Genomic DNA, 16,130 nt, shown 5'->3' with positions numbered 1-16,130 from the left:
TACGATTCTTATGAAGCTGGTATTGACTTTAAAGCTAGACATAAACAAAACAGAAAGAATCGGAAGATTTCTAACTTTTAAACCGACACAGGTCAATAATTTACCTTGATTAAACAGCTGTATTTCTTGCCCTGTGATTTTACGCTAGTATTTCAAATATTCTCCTGCTTCTCTCTTAAAGTCTGTTTAGCAATTAGAGTTAATCCTGATGGGTCATTTCTTGGCCTGGCCACCCATATTGAGCTCGTTGGTTCCTCTAGTGACTCAGCATTACGATGCAAAGCAGCTCCGGGCCTGAGGGACCACTTTTACACCTTCGGTGGTACGAGCTAAACGGCGCCCCTGCAAGTCCGATCCACGCCGCCCTGGAGAAGTGTGGCTTTAGCAAGGGAGGACAGGATGTGTTTCTCATGCTTCATTACTCCGCACTCCCTATCTGAGTTCCCCAGTCATCGGCATTAGGATGGAAATAGCCCAGCTGAAACTCCCTCGCCCTCGTAAATCCTGCTCTCCACCAGAGACCACTGATTCAGAGAGAGACGGAGAGACTGCATGCCAGGCTTTCACGGTATCAGGACCTCTTGGACTTGTCTGTAAAACCTGTCTCCTACTCTACCCTTTCATCATTTCGGACAGTGTTACTAAAATTCCAAGTGAAGGTAGGTCTAAGCGTCCTGCAGACAGCTGTGTTGACCTTCTAGCTATATTTATAAAACTACTGGCACTGTACTGCTACCATTATATCCCTATATTACCAGGTGTCCTAGTCACAAAATAGGGGTCCATATGTAAAGCACCAACCCCTCTGTGACTCACATCAGTTCTGGGCTCTTTAAAAGTGCTAATGGAGCCATTCTCTCTGTGTGTGCTCTGGGTGTGCCTAATACGGCTATGGCCAAATGTCAGAGGAGTTATATATCCCTTTATGCCCAGATGGGGCCAGAGGGGTTTAATTGACTATGGTGTAAAGTGAGTTGGAGTCGAACATAAGAGCAAGATGAAGATGAATACCATCCATTATGAGACAAACAGAGCCCGATGGCGCTCCTCAAATTGGCAGGAAACGAAGATTCCCCAAAGTTAAAGCACATTTTGTCCGCAGAGTAATTATCTGAGTGAACTTTCCGTGGCATTGTTTCAAAATTGCAAAGGGCGGAGAGATCTTAATGTGTATGAACAATGGAAGAACGATAATGGAAGTGTGATCTGTAAGTGTGTCAAGTGTGTGTTTATGGTGATACTTATAGGGATGTGGAATTGGCATCTCCGAAGTGAAAATAAAAAGAAAGTATACATAAAAAGTTCCAACAGATATGTCAGGAGTATTGAGAAAAGCCAAGTTAGAGCAGAGATGTCAGGGCTTCAGGGTGGGATGGTGTATTACAAGTAAGAATATCCCAAAGCTGCTCAGAGGATATGATAGAGTTGGGTAAAAATAAGCATTAGAAAATATTTATATTACATATTAATATCTTAAAATGCACAATTACCATTTTGTTACTTGAGATAATTAAGGAACTTAATCTTCTGTGAAACTTAACAAATCTAGTCTTTGCATAAATTACACTTATTTGTTTTCATTCTATCCTGGGGGTGGGTAAACTTTCGCTCTAACTACAAAGCTCTACATTGAATATTGCGTATTGTTCACACCTGGATACTTGGATGTTGAAGATTTGGTAATGAGCAACACCCAGTCCATTCATCTTTATGTTACTGTACTCACAACATAATAGTAAAACGATCATGTTCTCTCAAAGCCTCTCGCTGAGCTCTTCTCCTCCCTGACTGTCCGGTTTCTCTACACTCAGCTTCACGACTGCTTGGTGATTTCAAATATTCATCAAACGGAGGAGGAGAAGAGAGAGCCCTCTCCATCCCGCTGCAGTCCTTTACCAATTATTTTGAGTAACTGCTGACAGGTACTAGTCCTTTTGCACAGCCGTTCCATCTTTCCCCCTGCTGAGGAAGAAGCCGCTACGCTCCAGGGAAGAGGAGGAGAAGAGGAACGAGGGGCTGCCTGCCCCAAACTCCATGCACTTTGATTTTTGCAAATAGTTGCTTGGCAAAACCAGACATCTATGGAATCAACATAAGGATAATCACAAGACACGCTGTCAAACTGACAAATAGGTCTGAAAGAAAGCAAATACACAATAATGACTCATTAAGACAGGGATTTGGATCAACAAAGGGCCTATTGAGGACTGTCAGCAAACAACTGTGCTAATAAAGAGAGAAACAACAAAGCAACACACACACACCTGAAGTATTACAAACCGCTTTTACAGCACACGTCAAATCAGTGTTACTGTGTGTCACTGTGGAAGGAGCATAGATGGAAGACTGTCTTGTACTCGAGTGTGTTAACAATGTTTCATCTTTAAAGCAGATACACAGAATACATAAATACATTTTTTTTTTATTTTCGTTACAAAATGTAGGCTGGCATCCAGAATTATTTTCTCTCTATCATCCAATTGTTTATGTTGGAACATTTTGTACACTATGAAACACTGTTATTTCATCATTGGCATAATCCAGATTCATTTATTATACTCATATATAAGGCTGTAATACTGTTCCTTCACGTTACAAGAAAAATGACTGTAGACGAAATGTAAACTTTCACTAATCTTAGGTAACGATTCTTCCTGGTCAGAGCGTGGATGGGCGTAAGGGTGGAAATACACCCGGACTGAGACGGCAATGGGAGGTGGAAGCAAACTAAAGAACCCGGATGAAACACAAGGATAACAAGAGAAACTCAGGCTCATGGTTTACCCTGGGACCCTGAAGATGTGAGGTGGCATTGCTACCTGCTGTGCCAATGTGCCATCTTAAATGTTAATATATTCCCAAAAATATGCATATAGAACAAAAATGAAAGGTGCGTCTCATTTTTTCTGAAACAACACCCAACATTAGTGCTGTGGAGATATTTCATCTATGAAAAATAATATCTATGAAAAAAATTAAGTGTAATAAAAAGTAATTCTAGGAGGAACTCTTGTTAGTGCATGTGTTATACATGCCCAAATAATCATTATCTAACTCGGAGCTAGATTACACTGCTTAATTTCACAGTTAAACGTCAACAATTGCTTGGTTGCAGCCTGTGCATCTGATAAGTCTATGTGAAAATGCAGTTATAGCATATAATGGACTTACACCAATCAGGCATAACATTATGACCACTGACAGGTTAGGTGAATAACACCGATGATCTCCTCATCATGGCACCTGTTAGTGGGTGGGATATATTAGGACGCAAGTGAACATTTTGTCCTCAAAGTTGATGCGTTAGAAGCAGGAAAAATGGGCAAGCGTAAGGATTTGACCGAGTTTGATGAAGGGCCAAATTGTGATGGCTAGACCACTGGATCAGAGCATCTCCAAAACTGCAGCTCTTGTGGGGTGTTCCCGGTCTGCAGTGGTCAGTATCTATCAAAAGTGGTCCAAGGAAGGAAAAGTGGAGAACCAGTGATAGGGTCATGGGTGGCCAAGGCTCATTGATGCACATGGGGAGTGAAGGCTGGCCCGTGTGATCCGATCCAACAGACGAGCTACTGGTGCTCAAATTGCTGAAGATGCTAATGCTGGTTCTGATAGAAAGGTGTCAGAATACACAGTGCATGGCAGCAAAAGAGGGACCAACACAATATTAGGCAGGTGGTCATAATGTTATGGCTGATCAGTGTATATAGTATAAGATTTTTTTTTACATTTTCTATTTAAACTACATAACCTAAATGTGTAAGGATCATGGTGAGCAATCTTCTACTGATTTTGACTTCTGTCAGGATTTGGTGAATTATTCATTTCATCTGTGAATTCTATGTTTTGTATCTTCTAATAATAGGGGTGTTAACTTTTGCACTCAAAAGTATGTGCCAATTGTGGCAACAGCATGACACTAGGTCAAGTGATGTGACACTCTGTATTACTACAGTGCAATGAAAAATAATGTAACATTCATGGGGGGAAAAAGATGACGAACTCTTGAACTGCATGTACTGCATATCCCCTTTCCCAGTTGGTCATGTACAGCTGGCTGTAAGATGGTGTCTAATTGAGTGAGGTTTACTGTGGGAACAGGGAGCAGAGGGGATGGGGAGTAGGAGAGACGGGTGCAGGGACGGGGAGCGGGGACGCTTAGTGGGGTCAGCTGGTTGGGTGTTTTGTGTGTGTCTGTTCTGGCAGAACCTGCGCATGAGTCTAATCCCATCGGCCGCCAGTGACCCGTCCCGCTGCACTGCGATGGTATCAGCCTGCATGCAAACTGCCTCTAATTGAAAAAAGTCCTGCACCATGTCTAAACCTCTCCTTGCATCTCCAGCGCATGTTGTGTGTGCACACTGAATCGGATTCCTAAGAGGCTTAGGAGCATGCATGCTTGTCCTGTGTGTGTGTGTGTTTGTGTGCGTGTGAGTTTGTGTTACAGTTAAAAGAGAGAGGTGGAGTAGATTATGATTGGACAGAGCCAGGAAAGGAAGGTATTAAGCACCTTTATGGGGTTTTAATTACATAAAGTCCACCTCTGTAGCAGCACACTATAAATACATCAGCGTTCCCCTGTGGCAGTGTAGTTAGCATGGCCTAAAGCAACTCATACCTCAGTGCAAAGGGAAGAATACACACTCTCACAAGCATGTAGCCTGTCTCTCTCTCTGTCTAACATCCACATAAAGCCATACTATATTACCATAAAATTAGGACAAGAGATTTCAGTCTAATTCCACTGCAAAAATGATATGTAAAAAAGAAGAAGAAAAAGACACTAGGAAAAAATGTAATTTGAACAAAAAAAAAAAAGAGAGAGATAGAGAGAGAGGCAGAGTCCCAAAGGAATATGAGATGAATCCAGGTCTTAGGGGTGTTCCAGCAAAGTAAAATAAGGTTGAACCTCAATAGGATCAACATTCAGGGCAAAACGGCAATAAAAGTAGAAATGTGACAGATAAAATGATCTGTAATTAGGACAAACAGCACTAAAAGCAAGTTCAAAGATAATTGTTTTTGGAGGGGTGTGTGCTTTGAATGAGACGATTCCCAGGGTGACCAGTTTGTATAGAAAGAGAGAAAGAGAGAGATGGAGAAATGAAAAGGAATCAGAGAGTTATAGGCCTTTGCTGAAAGAGACAGAGAGAGAGAGAGAGAGAGAGAGACTCTGCTGGACTGTAACTGAGAGACGGGGGTGAGCAGAAAGTCAGGGAAGGTGAGATCACTCTTTTGGACTTAAGTAAATTAATAAAAAGTTTTAAAAAAGAGAGGGGTACAGCGAAAGGGACAAAGACACCCTACCGAATGTGTACCGATCCATCATAAGACCAGGCGTGGAATAAAACAACAAGTGTCCACAACGCCCTTATCCCTTCACAAAGTCCCCTCACAAAGGCTTCTATTGTTGCTGCTGTCTTTCCCAATACTCTGGCCTTTGATAAATTCTGCTTGCTAAAGAAAAAGCAGCACAATACATTGCAGGGGGGATGGGATAAAATACATTATGAATTATGTTGTTTTTTTATAATGAGATATTCAGACAGAATGACCTAGAGTGGACGGTGTACATGCTGCGCTAAAGAGTGCTTAAGTTTTAAAACTTCAGATGTCAGTGTCAAGGTTAAGTATATTAAATGAAAATCACTCCAATTATTAAACCTGTGTTTTATATCACCTTCAGATTAGTTTGACGACACCTACACAAGCCTGTCGTTGGAAGATCGGTGTAGAAGCTGAACAACAGAATGTCGTGTTTGAAAGCAGTAGCGCTGTTGTCTACGGTACGACCCACGTCTACCTTGAAAACCCAACGATGAATAAATTAAAACACAATGGGTTGCAGGTTTACAATCTAAACAAAACCTTCGAAACTGTGAAGCTACAAATGGATCCATAATCACGATCCTCCCTTCCCTGTTAAGCTATAGATCCCTGTCTGCTGAATTATTAAGCAATATGTACGACATGATCTTTCTTGCCGCAGTCAACCTCTTACAGGGTTAAATATTGCATCTGAAGAATGAGCAGTAAAGCAAACATAATTAAATTCTGCATAAAATATTCTTATTCAGTGGCCATTTCCACCTGTCTGACAAATTATACATTTTTCTTCCTCTGCGTTTTCCTGTCTTTATCAAGGATGATGTCATTCTTGGCACGTGTGTAACATAAGCTTAATTGTGTTTGAACGGACACCGGTGAAACCTAAAAATACACACAATGGCACGGAGATGAGCTGAGGTTGTCTTTCAGCTCGGTATGTCTTCTCAACACGTGGAAATAAACACAGGAATAAGACGGAAAAAATGAATCAAACCCTATTGTCCTCCAAATATTTGCCACTATATTTAGCCCTTAAGACAAATCTTAATCTTGTGTACTTGTGTTTGTGTGTGTGTGCAGGGAAGGTGGTGAGGGGTGTGTGTGTGTGTGCGTGATGTGATGTGATCTCTGACTGAGCATGTATAAAAAGAGAAATAAAACAGAAAACCAGTTCAACCGTGCAGTTTTTGCAATTAGAAAATACACAAAAATAATTATTCCACAGCCCACTTGGGCGACACATCCTGAGTCAACGATGCATGGATCACGTGTTTAATAAAAAGGTTAATCAGTTGCTAATCAGAGGATTATTAACTTGATATTTTCTTTACAAAACCATTAATATTATGCCATAAATATTTAATGGTGATGGGTTGTTTTTTTTTTTTTGTTTTTTTTTGTTTTTTTAGGGTGCGGAAGAGGGGAAAGGATTGCTAGAATGAGCAATACGCAGGCTAATGTGCATTAATCATGCTTTGTTAAAGTCAAATAAATTCGTTCATGTTTATTAATACAACCTCGGAGACAGCAATACTCTTTACATTATTTAGAAAGTTATTAATCAAGTATTTGTCAGCAGTGCCACCAAAAGCCTGAAGAGGTTATAGGCAGCGTAATACGGTCTGTAGGCCCAGACCCTCAGGCCACGGTTCATTAAAATTTAAGAGGTGGGATAAACACGCTATGGGACATCAGTACCTTTGGGAATGGCAGGACTAAAGGAGACCTGGACTTCTGGAGTTCCGGCCAGAGATTTTCTGTCCTTCTCTTAACAAATTACCCTGATGATTTGCTAATCAAAGCAAAACAAATATTGCTTTTCGTTCGCTCCATTTATTTGAATGAACATACCATGCTCCCAAAATATTCGTTCCCAGTTCAAATGTAATTAAATTGTGCCTTTAGTAAAAACATGCAGCGGTACTCCAATTAGTTCTGTTTTTGTCATTCAAAAAAGCAGGGGGAAAAAAAAAATAATATTGGACTCAGGCACACCCAAGGCACACACACACACACAAACTCATAGAGTGTGTGCGTTTTGACTGAGCGGAAACTAGATTTCTATTGATTTGCTTCTGGAGACGTTGCGTTTGAGCGATACGAACCTTTCGTGTGCGACTGCGACGGTATATTTGAAGAGTTAAACAGGACGGTATGAAAGTCGACTCTGTATCGCGCTAAACCGTAGGCTGATTTTTTTTTTTTTTTATTTAGCACAAATTTTAATCAGTGCTGCACATGAAGGGAATGTTAATGGTGTTATTGAGAATTTCATTTAAGCCGAGAATTAAGTTGAACATGTATCTAGAAAATTTCTCCGATTTGATGTGACAAAAACATGATATCGAGTTAAGAAAACACGGAGAGTCATATATCAGATGTCAGTTACATTTGTTAAAAACGAGGTCTTAAGATGTAATAAAAATGTAATCCGGCATTTCTCATTCATTACCACTTCCTTTATCCTGTGCTTCTGTTTCTCTGCCTCTGTTTCTCCTTGCCATTCATTGTAGACATCACAAAGAAATTAAATTGCATTAGCAAGTCTCTTAACACTGCACTTGAGGAGCCGTCACTGAATTGACTAACTAAATTGCTTATTTTCAGTCAAACTCAGGTTGTGCTTTTATTGAATAAGTGGATGGATTTCTCACTATATGCCATCCATCTACCTGTCGATGTATCCATTCATTTCTTCAACGATCTGGCGCCGGGCCTATACTGGATATACATATTGCGTATACATGGCGGTAATGGAGGATCAATTAAGAGCGGGCCGGTGGAAACTCATAAACCTGTGTGCCTTGGGCCAATGTTAAATAATTGTTGAATAGAATGCTCGCTCCTTACTTTGGTCAGTCTCTGTCTCAGCATCCCGACGTCTGGAAGAGCCAGATCTGAGGGTCTGCTAGCGACCCCAGAGACGACGTCTTCAGTGAGAAAATTTATCAGGACAAACAAAAATAGTAACGACAAAACGATATGATCGTGCGTGGCATTTCAACCACCTTTGCTTCCCATTGTCTCCCAGAGAAAAAGCCTCGGAGAAGAAGAAAGAAGAGAAAGGCGAAGCAGAGCACGAGCGAGTGGAGGAGGCTGAATATGAAAGAGTGCGAAAAAGCAGAGTGGCGCTCCATTCTGCATTGGGTTTAAGCACTGATTTCATCATCGGGCTAAAACACATAACTTTAAAAGCGAAATCAAATATTAAAAATGACAGGCGGTATAAGTGCGGTGACTGAGTCGGGGTCACGGAGGGAGGAGGCGCGGGCGGCTTGTCAGCCACTATCTGTCAGAGTGAATTAGAAACAATCAGGGCCGAGTGAAAGGGAAGGTGATTGTTATTAAGCAGCGGGGCTGCGAGCAAGCTCCCCCAGATGTGGCCATGCATATAAAAGAACAGGAAGCCAGCAGTTTAATTCAGGAAGCGCTGGCGAACATGGCCTGCACAAAGGAGGAAGGAGGGGGGATAGGGAGAAAAAGGCCCTTTGTCACTAATAAGCTGGAAGTTACTTTGATAACAGGCAAGGGTTAGGCTCGGGAATAAAGGCGCTTCTTTCGCAGGTTTTTTTTTTTTTCTACCCTCGCTTTCCTCAATTCTTATTTCACACCAGCCAGTCAATATCTGTAAAGGAAAAATAATAGGAGTGGAGAAATCGGCAGTGATATGTAGATAAGTTGACCTTAACATGGAAGGGCCGAAGAGACAACCGGGCCCATATATATCAATTACGCGGCTGCTGTCACACACAGATGATGGGGAAGACGAGTGGGGACAGACACGTCCTCCCTGAGGTCCCTTAACAATCTCTCTGTCATTCTCTCGCTCTCACGGCTCTCTCTCTCTCGCTCTCTCTCTCACTCTCTCTCTTACAACCGAACCTGGTCAGGGGCATCAGAAGCTCCTCAAAAGCAGACATAGTGCCCTGAGTATGTGAGTGAGTGAGTGAGTGAGTGAGTGAACGAGAGAGCGAGTGAGTGAGTGAATGAGAGAGTGAGTGAGTGAGCGAGTGAGTGAGTGAGTGAATGAGCGAGCGAGTGAGCGAGTGAGTGAGAGAGCGAGCAAGTGAGTGAGTGAGCGAGAGAGTGAGTGAGTGAGCGAGTGAGTGAATGAGAGAGTGAGTGAGTGAGTGAGTGAGTGAGTGAGCAAGAGAGTGAGTGAGTGAATGAATGAGTGAATGAGAGAGTGAGAGAGCAAGTGAGAGAGTGAATGAGAGAGTGAGTGAGCGAGAGAGTGAGCGAGAGAGTGAGTGAGTGAGTGAGTGAGTGAATGAGAGAGTGAGAGAGCGAGCGAGTGAGCGAGAGAGTGAGAGAGTGAATGAAAGAGAGAGTGAGTGAGTGAGAGAGCAGGCGAGCAAGTGACTGAGTGACAGAGCGAGATGGAGGGAAGAAGGGAGGGAGGTGATGTGTACAATATGTTTTTCAAAGGGAGCGACTGTTTGATTTAAATGATAAGGAGAGACGCTAATATGTTCGGATACGGCCTCAGAGGCACATCCACTCTGACACTTCGACAGTGAAGCACATCCCATGTTCAAGCTCTTCCACGAGCACATGGAAAGAGGACTTTTTCACAGATACAAACCTACTGACACTATATAATCAACACGAACTGAATTAGACCACATCAGGCAAGCATACCTCGGTAAAAACAGGCAAACACACACACTGACACACTGCTGTCAAATTCTCTGCTCAAATCCAGATGAGAAGCCGACACTTCAGAACAGAGCGTTCTGTGTGATAGGGAGTTGATGTAAAACATGCTATCAGTGTTTGAATACTTGTGGTCTCCTACGTGTCTATGGAGGTCTCATGAGAGTTTCGAGTCCCATCATTTCTTGTCCATCTGCCTGTCTGTCTAAAACACAAACGCTGCTAACTTCAGTTCTTGCAACTCGACGGAAGAAGAAAAAAATAATAATAATGAAGCATCTTTTCTATTTTCTATTCTAGCCTTTTTGGCAGTAGTGCTTTGATTTCCATTTTCCTTTGTAGTTAGAGATATGTGTGGAAATTATCCATGCCTTGAGTAATTTTTTTTCATGGTAATAGCTGTAACTGTTAAATAAAAGCCTTTTTTCCCTGCTTTGGAGATTGTAAAGCATACTCGCATGCTCACTAGAGCATCTTACTTTCTGCCTTTAAGGATGATGTGCAGAGCTGTGACTGGAAGGCTATGGTGTTAAACATGCTATCGCTAAATGTTACCCGAGGGGATAACAGTGTATGTATATATATAACAGCCGAGAAGTGGAGAAGAGAGGGAGGTGAGGGGGAGTGGGGAAGAGTGAGCCAGTGAGAGGTGTACTGGGAGAAGGATGAGACAGAGAATGGAGAGATGGAGAGAGGAAGGAAGGTAGAGAGAGAGAGAGAGAGGGATCAGTAGATTGATATATAAAGTAGTTGATAAGTGTTAGAGAGGAAGAGAGAGAGAGAGACGGAGAGAGTTGTCTCCTCTCAGGACATGTCTTAGATTTCAGTGTGATTAGATAGTGAGGGATAGGGAGATGTTCTGAGGGAGCATTAGTAATTAATCACTGGAGAAGCTGGGATTTCCATTCACACTGTCTGGCCTAGTGTATCTCTCTCTCTCTCTCTCTCTCTCTCTCTCTCTCTCCACACACACACACACACACACACACACGCACACACACACACGCACACACACACACAGAAATAAACCTCTACCATTTTATCCTACTAATACAAAAACACTAAAATAAATTATCTAAAAAAAAAAAAAATCTTAACCAGAGGCTTATGCAGTGAATCATATCCTTTTGTGCCAAGTGCTAATTATTACCGTGCCATAATGAGCTTCAGTCTCTGAGCATTAACACGTATCATTACTGAAGGAAGGGCTGACCATAAAAAAAGAATGGCCTTGACGTTACCACTCTCCCACCACCCCTGCTGGAATCTTCCACCCTGATTTTATTTATTTATTTATTTATTTCCCTCACCCACCCTTTCACTATGAATAAATTTAGTCTGTCCCGGACATGAAAATGTCAAATACCTAAAATACACCTAGGCTAAATAGCGTATTAATTTTTAATGCTCGCTCATCCTATGCTGCTATTCTCATATCTGCCCCTGTCTGCCAACAGCTGTTGCAGCCTCCCTCTCTGGGAATTTATCATCCATCTAAAAGAGTAAGAGAGTTTTGTCCCCCGCACCACCAAAAAAAAAGGGGGGGAAATTTTATTTGAGGATTTTTTTTATTATAATTTGACACCTACGTAATGAAACAAAAGATTGGATTTTTAAATCTAACTTCACTTTATTTAGTTTTATTTTACATAAATGCCATGCCTGTGTATCAATGATAGAAATACATAAATAGATAATAGTTAAACATTCATAGAAATGAGAAATCAAGGTGGACTACTAGAGCTTAGCTGGAAGATTAAAGAGTGGATGGGGAGGCTGGGAATTTATTCCAAAGGCTTTATATGTCATTTATATGTACTGTTTTAGTAACCATGTGGCAGATAAAGATTATTTGGTGAGCACTGAATGGCCCGGGCACAATGTGCTGAGTGAGCGATGAGTGCTGGGGGTGAGTCGGTGTTAAACGTGGAGGGGATCACTGCTCAGGGGGGGTGCTCTTTGATATGATCGTGTGTTACGCAGATCCTAGGCTGTGGTTAACTGTGAATATGTGCAGGTTAACATATTGATCTGAGATCAGTGTGAGGTGAGGTGAACCTTTACCTGGTCACTCTAACTGCATACTGGTCTGGGGCCTGTCAGGATGAAGACACCGTGGCTCCCCCCCACGCCACCGAGTGTGTACAGCACTTTGTGATGACCAGAGGGATGTGTCTTTACTCTGAAAGAGAGATAGGGACAGGAAGAGGAGGAGGGAGGGGGAGAACAGAGATAGAGAGAGAGAGAGAGAGAAAGAGAAACACAGTGAGGGGTTGATGTCAAGCCAAATGTAACAAATTCACTGAATCACGGCAGTGGCGCAGAGGTCAAGGAAAAGCAGCCGAAAAAGGTTAAAGATGAAATCAAAGCCGTGCCTCGGAGCAGCGCTGAAAATCTATCCGTGCAAGGCAAGGCCACCGCTGACGCGCGCACCAGACAAGAAGCTAAATACTGCACGCCACTCTGGGATCTTTCATTTTCAGCCGATCAATAAGAGCTTATATTTATCAGGATTCCAAGCAGCTGCCACATCTGACAACCTCCACTTCATTTTCTCACTCCTCCCTCTTTCTCTCTCTCTCTATCGCTCCCTCAACCATTTCTCTCTCTCCTCCCTCCCTCTCTATCAATTTCTCCTCCCTCTCCTGCGCGGCCTCAACGCTAAACCAGGACCCTATCGACTGTAAATGTGAATAGAAGGGGCCTTTGGTCCGATTTGAAGAGCCACACGCGCCATCTTGCCCCCCTGTGAAGTCTGGGTTAAAGAAGCGTGCATTTTGTCATTAGCCCGTTGGCTCGGGCCCACGCTCTTACTCCTTTTGTTTCATGCCACGCCATCAACGCCTGCCAAAAAAAAGACCCTGTAAACCATGTACACTGTACCACTTTATTCCTTCAAAAATAGAAATGTGTTTGTGGAGAAGAAAAAAGGCAGAGACTAGACACTCCAGTTTGGAGAAATGCAGAGGAGCAGAAGGATTTGCTAAGAGGGAGGAAGGCTGAGTTAAAATAGCTCGATCTCTAATCATCTGCACGACAATATTTGCTGTGAGGCATTCTAAATAGATTATTGCTGGTCCATCTGTGTCATCATTGATTTATAAGGCATTAAGCTGCTTTCCAAAGGCAGGCCTTCCTTTGCTGCTAGAGTAGGAGGATTCTTGTCCAAATCAGGGCCAGCTGAACAAGCCTGCGCGTTGAAGAGGACTCAACGCTGAGAGCGCACGGCCGAGATGAAATAAAAATAGAACGGCACTATCCGGTTTGGAGTTGCCGCAAGAAGCAGTAAGAAATCCAAATTTTTCTTTCTCTTATATTCTGCGATACAAAGAGATAGGGAGGAGGGAAAGGAAGTGCCAAACACAAAACGCGTACACGCACAAACCCAAGCACACACTCGCACACACCCCAAACAAGGAACATCATTAACATATGAATACTATATGCAAATGGTTAGAGGAGAGCAGATGTTGGTGCATTTAATTGACCTATATGTGAATTGCATCCAAACCTTTTAGACAGAGTGTACTGAAAGCACGCCTATTACAGTGGCCACGGCACACTGGCTGTCTTAACTGCTACAGTGCGAGAGAGAGAGAGAGAGAGAGAGAGAGAGAGAGAGAGAGAGAGAGAAGAGTGAGAGAAGTGAGAGAACTTCCAGTTCATAGTTGTGTCAGTCAGTCAAAGCTGCATCGATGCCCAAACACGGTGCTGTCCTGTCCCCCCCTCCACCCGCTGACACCCGCCGTGCGTCTCTTATAGATGACATCACTGCACAGTGGAAATCGATCACTTAATGGCCTTCAGGGAGCATGGTCGTCGCTGACAGGTTACGTGCTACAGCCTCAGCTGCATCGTCTTTCTCCATCTTGATTGTTCAGCCTCTTTCCTCCTCCGACTTTATTCACTGCTTGCTTCTTTAACAGCTAAGCTTGCACGGTACAGCCAAGAGAAGCACAAGCTATTTTAATCTGCCCTCTTTTCTCCCCTGTCGCTCCCTTGATTATTTTTTTTCCCTTTCTGCTTGGGAATGTCATTAAATTGTATTAAATAGCCTTTTGTCCACAGGGCAAGGACCGCCCGATATATGATAACACATTAATGCCCTGGTGCTCCAGCCACTGAGCTGAAACGCACTTTAAGACCTCGGGCTGAGCAGCACAAGCATGGCACATGGTATTCTATTGTGATATATTTACAAATTTACATATATATATATATATATATATATATATATATATATATATATATATATATGTGTGTGTGTGTGTGTGTGTGTGTGTGTGAGTGAGTACATGTGTGCAAGAGAGGCGGAGAGCATGAGAGTGGCTTCGCTAACAACTGTGACACATACTAATAGAAACATACCTAATAAATTACAAGCTTTCAGGGTCTGGCAAGCTGACATTTTCTCTGTGAGCGGGACAATTTCATATCTGCGGCACGGGCAACCAAATTGCATCACACGGAGATGCCAGCGGATTAGCATAAAAATTAACACTTAAATTTCAGCTTATTGTCAACCGCTCTTCTGCTCCTTCAGCCAGACCAACAATCAATTCCTCTTAGAAATCTGATTATCTTCCATGATGCTTATTATCCTAGTCATGTCCCCTCGCCGCCTTTCTCAGACTGCTGGACTATTTGTTTAAATGGAATTAAGAAACTGATAAATCTATAGGTGTCTGTTAGATGCACATGGACACCCCCCCCCCCTCCTTCTCCCCCCTTTCCTGCTTCTGTCTTTCTTTCCTACAAAAGCTCTTCTTCCTCCTTCTATTCTCTCTCTCTCTCTCTCTCCCTCTGCCTCTTCGCCTTTTGTCCTAGCCTTCATCAACAGTTGCTGATTAAAAATGCTAATTAATATGCCATAAAGCCTCTAGAAGTAGTTTACATTTAGATGGTCTATTATTCACACATGTATTCACTGTGGCCAGCTAAATAATGGAAGTGCGTAAATGCACTACCATTAAAACTATAACTCCGTGCAAGAAAAAGGGAAACATATTATATCAATTATCTCAGGACTATAAACATAGACGTTTCTTTTTTTTTTTCTGCTTTTTCGCCTTTTCCCTTATGGTTGAGTCATGAGGAACACCAACAGCTGTATATATGAAGTCTGTATGTATAAAGAAATGTTAAAGTTCACATCTACCACAGTATCATGATCACACCCATGTTTGTGAAAGAATCTGCATCTGTCATCACGGTTACCATGGTTACACGACACGATCATTTTGGGTCAAGAGCCCTTGTGTTATCTTTGACGAAATTACCAAATGTTTGAAGCATACCTTAAAGCTTCTTGTCCTTTCAGGCATTTTTTTTTCCTTCCTTATATTATATTTTCAAAAAGCTTTAATTCTGTTCTAGTGAAATATTTATATATTTGTCAATACAGTCCTATTGAAAACATCACCCAAGTATGTAGCGAGACACAGCGCTCGCTTTGGGTGGCTTTCCATGCACTGAGAGTGGAGCTCCTTTTTGTTTAGACAAATGGTATTTCATCGCATCCAGATGTCTTTAAGCACAGTTCATCCACCATGCGCGCACTCCAAGATGTACAAAAAAATGTATACAAACATTTATTCAAAACTGCATGCCTCCACTCATATTTAAAAGGTTGTCAGGGTTGCCTTGATTCTAACCACTTCCATGCTTTTTCTCTAATGTTAAACAGAGGCACTAGACCTGACTGGTGTTCACGATCAGGGCAGTAACTGGGTGAGTGATTTTTCAGGACAGAGGACCGAGGGTTGAGAACGTGTGTTTTGTACGCGGACCTCATGGAAACGTGTCATGGTGTGGCAGAGTGTGCAAAAGTGACATCACTGATATTTGGTGGCTGGGATTTGTTGACCTGAGGTTAAGATGATAGAGAAGTGTGTGTGTGTGTGTGTGTGAGTACAGCGTTGGGTTTTTTGCTGAATAAATGGGCCACCCAGCAGTGCAAACTTAAGTCCATGCTCGTGGAAAAATAATCCATTTCTCTTCATCCGAATAAAATAACCTTACTCACTTAAATGAGTATATATGCGAGAGCCCTGGCTGTACATCTACATCTGCGAGGCTCCTTGCTTTACATGAGCGTATTACTCTTTACTCTGCTCATGCTCTAAGAATAATAAACGTGCGCTTAGCTG

General features: G+C 42.3%; 1 protein-coding gene across 7 annotated transcripts in view; it reads right to left on the bottom strand.

Moving 5' to 3' along the window:
- The window catches only part of znf536 (zinc finger protein 536), a 174,403-nt gene that overhangs the window by 103,533 nt on the left and 54,740 nt on the right, over positions 1-16,130 (bottom strand). For 4 of the 7 annotated variants that reach the window (XM_058382018.1, XM_058382017.1, XM_058382025.1 and 1 more), the window contains exon 3: positions 12,046-12,163. The exons of the other annotated variants lie outside the window; for them this stretch is intronic. The gene's annotated coding sequence lies outside the window, so the exon portion shown is untranslated. The remainder of the gene's footprint in view (positions 1-12,045; positions 12,164-16,130) is intronic. 7 annotated transcript variants of the gene reach the window in all.

This window comes from Hemibagrus wyckioides, linkage group LG27 (genome assembly GCF_019097595.1).
Source record: "Hemibagrus wyckioides isolate EC202008001 linkage group LG27, SWU_Hwy_1.0, whole genome shotgun sequence".
In the NCBI taxonomy this organism is placed as follows: domain Eukaryota; kingdom Metazoa; phylum Chordata; class Actinopteri; order Siluriformes; family Bagridae; genus Hemibagrus; species Hemibagrus wyckioides.
Note: the sequence above shows the minus strand (reverse complement) of the source record. Positions and strands in the feature narration are given on the sequence as shown.